Genomic DNA, 7177 nt, shown 5'->3' on the forward strand with positions numbered 1-7177 from the left:
CATCCTGGCCCATCCTCACCCTTCTGCCCCCAACCCTCACCTCCTTGTACCCCCAATATGTTTTTCCCAATAAAAAAAAATAAAATAATGAAAATTAAAAAAAAAAAAACAAAAACACCAAACCACCCTTCACAGAATTGATGGAAAATTCCTAGGCTTTAGAGCTTACATCAGAAAACAGACAAATAGTATATTGTCTATGTTTGTTGATAAAACAGAGCACCACAATGGCATAGAAGAATTACAGGAAATACTGATAACTATAATCAATAGATTTGCCATGCCATTGAAAGAAGAGCACAAGATTTTCTTACTTTACTTACCATTATACAAAGTGAAATCTCTGAGCCTGTACCGCCCACAGATGTGTCCTATAGTTTTAGGAAAATATAGTACCCTCACTAAACCTATGCTGATAACACTTCTCAAATACTGGCCAAAGATGCCAAAAGTCCAAAAGAAGTCATGTTCCTAACAATGAGCTGGAGGAGATCCTTGACGAGATCGAGCCCTTGGAGTTCATGAAGGTCAAGAAGCCTCTCTTCAGGTAGTTGGCCAAGTGTGTGTCCAGCCGACAATTCCAGGTGGCAGAGTAAGCACTGCATTACTGGAATAATGAGTATATCATGAGTTTGATCAGCAACACAGCCAAGATCTTACCTATAATTTTTCTTTCTTTTACCACAACTCAAAGATCCATTAGAATAAGAGGAAACACTGTCTGATCTACAGCGTGCTAAAGCTCTTCTTCGTGGAGATGAACCTAAAACTCTAACAACTGCATGCAGCAGTTCAAGTCAGAGAAGCTCAAAGAGAAGCTAAAAGTGAAAGAATGAGAAGCATGGGTTAAAAGAGAAAATCTAACAAAATTTAATCCCCAGGTACTAAAAAAGAGAGTGATGTGAGAGCCTGCAGGTGGTTACCAGAGTAGTTTTCCTTTTTTAATATTGTTTTTGGTTTTCCTATAATAATTACTTTACATTATGTTTCATTCATATACATTGTGTTTTATACAATCTTTTATTTACATTGTTTCATGAGGTAATTCATATACGTTCTATTTTACATTTTTTTAAATAGGTTTATTTACCAACTTTATATACATGTGTTTCACACTATTGTTCACTCTCATTGTGTTCCCTACACTCATTACATACATTATGTTTTATAAAATCAGTCACCATTGGACCTTGCCAGTCTTGCCCTGTCTTTTCACTAGATCCTTCTCATTTGCTTCCCCCCCACCTCCCCCCACAAAACTATGCAGCCCCTGTGGTTTCACCCCTATCAATCCTCACTCCTTCACTTCCCCTTCCCCTCCTTGAGTTCTTGTATATGTTTTGCTAATTATCCTTCTATTTTTACAATAACGGTCTAATTCGCCCTTATGAAACTGCACTTTCTGCACACATTATGCCAGAGCGTTTTTATAACAAAGGTCTTGGGAAGGGACATTGGTTTCACTAACATTGTATATGAAATGATCTGCAATTTAAAAAAAAATACTTTTCAACTTTGTTTCTGTTGCATTCCTGAATTCTTTCCCAATCAGTTTTATGGGGGAAAGCTTTCAGAAGAATTATCTGATAGGGGTTTTTCGGTAAAAATTTCAATTCATAGGGTACTGAGTTCATAACATCTTCTTTCTAATTGGTGAGATCAATCCAATTTTTCTGATCTAACTAGCATGTGGATTAACTGATGCAGATTAGCTGGACCAAAATTAAAATGTGGGATCTCTTTAAATATTAATTGGGAATCCTCAATGAATTTTTGCAAACCCCTTCATATTGATCTTAATTCAGGTTTAGACCAGAGAGAGAAAGTAATTGCAGGGAATTTGTTCTTTGAACTTTCAATTGGTTTAACTTTAAAGTAAAGATGGGCAAGGTCCAATGATGATTCATTTTATAAAACAATGTATGAGGCAAGTTCATCTCAGAGAGGGTAAAGTCACACTGCTCCTTGGAGGCAAGGATTCTGAAGTTTCATCTGACATAGTTTGGCCATGTTGCAAGGAGGATCCAGTCCTTACAGAGGGACATCATGATTGGGAGGGTGGAGGGACAGCACAGGAGAGGAAGAACCTTGATGAGACAGATTGATTCAGTCACTGAGGTAATGTGTCAGAGACAATAAGATTGGCAAGGGATAGAGCAGTGTTTAGGACTGTTGTACATAAGGTCTCTTTGAGTCGCAGGCACTAGAAGACACATAACAACAACAACAACATAAAAACAATGCATGAGAATGATTGTATGAAACACAGTGTGAATGAAGAATAGGGTGAAACACAATGCATACAAATTTTGTAAACAAAACAATAAAAAACAAAACCCACAAACACAATAGAGATACCAGGAAAGATTTAGAGTAAAAGGCAGATCATTGTTTAAAAAACAGCATCTAAGTATTCCATTGTATGAATATGTCATAGTTTTTCTATCCATTCATTTCTTGATAGACAGTTGGGTTGTTTCCAAACAATGAACTTGTAAAACTTTACACAAATGAGGGACCCTGGAGCACATCATGCTGAATGAAATATCTCAGTCACAAAAGCACAAATACTGCTTAGCAGCACTGTGATAAAGCAGGTCTGACATGGGAGGTTTGGATGAGAATAGGCTAAGAATGGCTAGATAATTGCATTGGAACAGATGAAAGAAAGAATTGTCTAAACATGTAATTAGGCAGTATACATACAAAAACAGCCCAGACTAAGAGATATATCATTACAAAGAGGACTTGGGGTGGGGGGTAATTGTGCAACAATGAATGAGTATTTTTTAATAAAATGAACTGGAGAGGGGAAGGGAAAGAGATAGGAGAAAATGTGCAACAATGAATGAATGAAAATCTAACTTCTCTATAAATGCTCATTAAAAACACAATTAAATGAAATTTTATCTTAAAAAGTTTAAAAAAAAAAACACAACAGCACTTCAGACAGACCAGGATTCTCTGCAGGCTATGGAAGGAGCTTAAGGTACAAAGATAGAAGAGGACCAAAGAGGTCAGGAAGTGGACTCATTACCGTTTTGGGCATTTCCTCTTTGTTGTTGTTGTTTTTAGGTGTCATTGAGTCAAACACAACAACTCATAAGTGACCCTATGAACAACAGACCTGAATCCTGTCCTATCCTGTGCCATTCTCTTTATCTCTGATACCCCTAAGACCATTGCTGCAGTTACTTCAATCCATCTCATTGGTGAATCTCCATTTATTTCACTGACCCTCCACCTTCCTAAACATGATATTTCTTTCCAAGGAACAGACTTTCCTAGCAACATTAAAATAATTGACAGTTTAGAGTTTAGAAGTGAACTATTAAAAATAAATGTCTTTTGTTTAGTTCTTTGGTTTTCTAATTCAAATCTCAGATATGCTAATTTTACCAATTCAAATGAATACAAATGTGCTCACCAGTCAGGTAAACTGTCACCGAGTTGAGTCTGTTACGTTTTAGACATGTAGCAAGTGATCCACTAAGGAAATTTGCAGGCTTAGATTCAGCAGAACTCGTGACCACACAAGAAGGCAGAGGTAAACATCTGGAGATGCAAACCAACATCCGAATAAACAGAGCCATGCTGTGGTGTTACAAGACTCAAGATCCAACAGTCCTTGTCACCAGCTGGTCTCCCAGCTTCTTCATGGAGACAGAGTCTAAAAGAATTCTTTGACTGTGTCCAATGAGGGCATCAAGGTCATAAACTGGTTGGTTAGTCCTGCTTCTGATTCTGACAACAAGAAATTCCTAAAGATGAAACAGTACTAATGTAAAATTAAGGAGTTTTAGTCAAAGATTTGCAAATGGGGGAGTACCATTATAAAAGTTCAAAATGACATTCCAAAGACGAAGCATAAGCATATATGCCTTTTATACTCAACTTTGCAGAACTATATGGAATTAAGAAGAGTGTTGTTGTTGTTGTTATGTGCCCTCAAGTCAACTATGACTCATAACAACCCAATGAACAACAGCTTTGAACCTAGCCCTATCTTGATTCAACCTCACCATTTCTGATACACAGAACCAATTCCATCTTATCCAGGGTCTTCCTCTCCTGTACTGCCCCTCTACCCTTCCAAGCATGATATCCTTCTCCAAGAACTGGTCCTTCCTGGCATCATGCCCAAATTATGTGAAATGGAGCTTCAAAATCCTTGTCTCCAAAACTGTACTGATAACTGCAGAAAGCTGAAACAGAATCCACATGTTACACTATACACAAAAATCAACTTAAGGTAGATCAGAGAAACTGGAATCAAGTTTAAACAGACTAGTTTATGGTATAAAGAGATTGCCAGATGCAGCCAGAAATCCTCAAACTGGAGGGAATAAAAATTGATGAATGGGACCTTCTAAAGATTAAATTCCTGTGTGCATAAAAAACTTTTTCTGATAGGGTGAGAAGAAAACTTACTGACTGGGTAAACACATTTGACAATACCATTTCAGACAAGAGTCTCATGTCCAAAGTTTACAGAATCCTACAGGGTCCCCACTAGGAAAAGACTGATAACACAATTACAAAATGAACAAAAGACAAGGAAAGAATTTTCACAGAGGAAGATATTTAAATGGCCAACAGACACATGAAAAAATGCTCCAAACCACTGCCAATAAGAAAGATACAAATCAAAAGCACAATGCAATACCATCTCACTCCAGTAGCATTGGCGAAGTTTAAAAGGACAGCAAGTAATAAATGTTAGAGAGGGTGTGGCAAGATAGGAACTCTTATACATTATTGGTAGGATTATAAAATGGTATAACCACTCTGGAAGGCAGTTTGGTGCTTCCTCAGAAAGCTGAAAACAGAAATTCCATATGGCCAGCTATTCTACTGCCTGGAATATACCCTGAAAAAATGAGAATTGAGGCACAAACAGGGACTTACTTGTACACCAATGTTCATAGCAATAACGATTCACCAATGCGGGAATATGGAAAGAGCCCAGATGTCCAACCACTTTAAAATGGATTGAGACATTATGGTACATTCACATGATAAAATGCTATGCAGCATGCAGGTGCAATGATTTTGTAGAATTACTACATAACTTGGGACAGACTGGAGAGCAAATGCTAAGTGAACTAACTCAATCCCATAAGGACAAATCTGTGTAAGACCATTGTGTAGAACGGGTATGAGGGTCCAAGGAGAGAGGGGAAAAGCAGAGGGGTGAGGATGCCTGGAAGGTGGGTAATCACAGAGTTGCACAATTTGAGAGTAGAGGGAGGGGTGGGTAAAGGAAATGGGAAAGATTGCATGTGAAAAACAATGTATGTGAACTTTGCAAGTAAACCAGTATAAAGTAATAGAAGCAACTTAGTTTACCCTCTTCAGGACAGACTTGTTTGCTCTCTAGGCAGTATGTTCCATACGCTTCTCCAGCACGACACCCCTAAGACATCAATTCTTCTGTTATTCTTATTCCTTGTCCAGCTCTCAGATACACAGCAAGCAATTGAAAAAATCATAGCGCACCATATTCTCTAGACTGACATCATTACTATTGAACATACTCTCATAAGACAAATTTTTCAAGAATTTCTATTGGCTGGAGTACTCCAACTTAGCCACAGTTTTTGGCATTCCAGAGCTAATTGCTTCTGTCTCCTACAAACAATCTGGGTGGGCAGCTTCAGAATGTCACAGCAAAAGTTATCTTGGTCAAGAATGTGGTCACATACTCTAAAAAATAGAAGGAAGTTCTCAAACAAAATGAAGTCTGATTTAGACCTGTGTTAGTTCTGCTAAGTGGCTCATTTAAGAGTGTCCTTTCACACGTATAACAATACGTAATGCTGCTCAGTCCTGCACTGTCCTCATAATGGTTGGTTTACGTGAGTCTGTTGTTGCAGCTACTGTGTCAATTTGTCTCTTAAAGGACCCCTTCTTTTTCCCTGACCCTCGACTTCACCAAACACGAAGTCCTTCTTCAGCAATTGATAATCAATGATGAAGTCTTACCATTCTCACAAATTCTAGTGTGTTTCTTCCAAAATGGGCTGATTTAGTTCATTTTATTTCTTTAACCCTGCTGTAAAAGAAATATCACAAGTGGTAGGTTACTTTAGCAAACACTTTAGGAGGCTAGATGTCTAAATCCAAATGCCAGCTCTAAGAGTAGGCTCTGTTTGCTCTGTGAAGTGGTCCTCTCTCTTTTCGGCTTGTTTCTTGGTTCCTTGAAAATTTTTATGTGTCTTGACATCTATCTTACCTCATCTCCTTTCACTTCTCTGCTTTCTTACTTGTCCTAATCTAGGCCAGGTACTGACTATGAGACAGATCATCAACTGCTCATATTCAAGTTCAAACTGAAGTTAAAAAAAATGAAATGCACAGGAAACAAAATTTGATCTTGAGGTATATCCCACTTGAAAACTATCCTGTAAGAGAGGGCTCGAAACATACCTTATGCTAATCTTGCCTCTTTAACGTGACAGATCATCCCCAAATGGGATTATAACCACAGCCACGAAGATTAGGATTTAAAACACATACTTACTGGGAGACAGACATAAGTCAATCCCTGGCATAGTTCTTATAATAACCCTTGGTATAGTCAACATTTTTTGCCAACACTGTAATTAAAACCCATTAATTTTTCTTTCTTTTTCATTGTTCAAATTTTCATATATATATATATATAGTCACTGTTTTGTATTGTTGAGTGAGAGCTGACTTATAGCTGACCCTCAAGTGAGTTTTCAGAGGCAGTAAATCACATGGGTGGAAATAGCCCATTTTCCTCCTGAGAAGTAGCCGGTGGAATTGAACCTTTGAATTGGCAGTATAGCTCCTTACCACTAAGCCACTAGAGCTCTCTATGTATACATGAGTCGATTGAAAATAACAAGGCTTACGTTATACATACTTTAATCCTCTAACTGACAAGTTTGGTTTTTAAGATTTTAATGTAACGCATTACATTATTTGATTTCTTGACTGTACCATAGTTGTGGATTAGTACAACAAAATTTTTAACAACTACAAGGATGTTTTGGGCAGAATATTAAATGATCCAGGGAGTATTAAAAGAAGATGGAAGGAATATACTGAGTCACTATAAAGAAAGGAATTGGCAGATACAGAGGAATTTAAAGAAATAACATATGAGCAAGAGCCTATGGTGATGAAGGAAGAAGTTCAAGCTGCTTTG

At 37.6% G+C, this 7177-nt stretch overlaps 1 pseudogene; it reads left to right on the forward strand.

The window, feature by feature from the left end:
• LOC102869868 overlaps nucleotides 1-836 on the forward strand; it is a 4242-nt pseudogene extending 3406 nt beyond the window's left edge.
• Nucleotides 837-7177: the final 6341 nt, after the last annotated feature.

This window comes from Elephantulus edwardii, unplaced genomic scaffold, assembly GCF_000299155.1.
Source record: "Elephantulus edwardii isolate Elephantulus edwardi_28Jun2011 unplaced genomic scaffold, EleEdw1.0 scaffold00071, whole genome shotgun sequence".
NCBI lineage: Eukaryota > Metazoa > Chordata > Mammalia > Macroscelidea > Macroscelididae > Elephantulus > Elephantulus edwardii.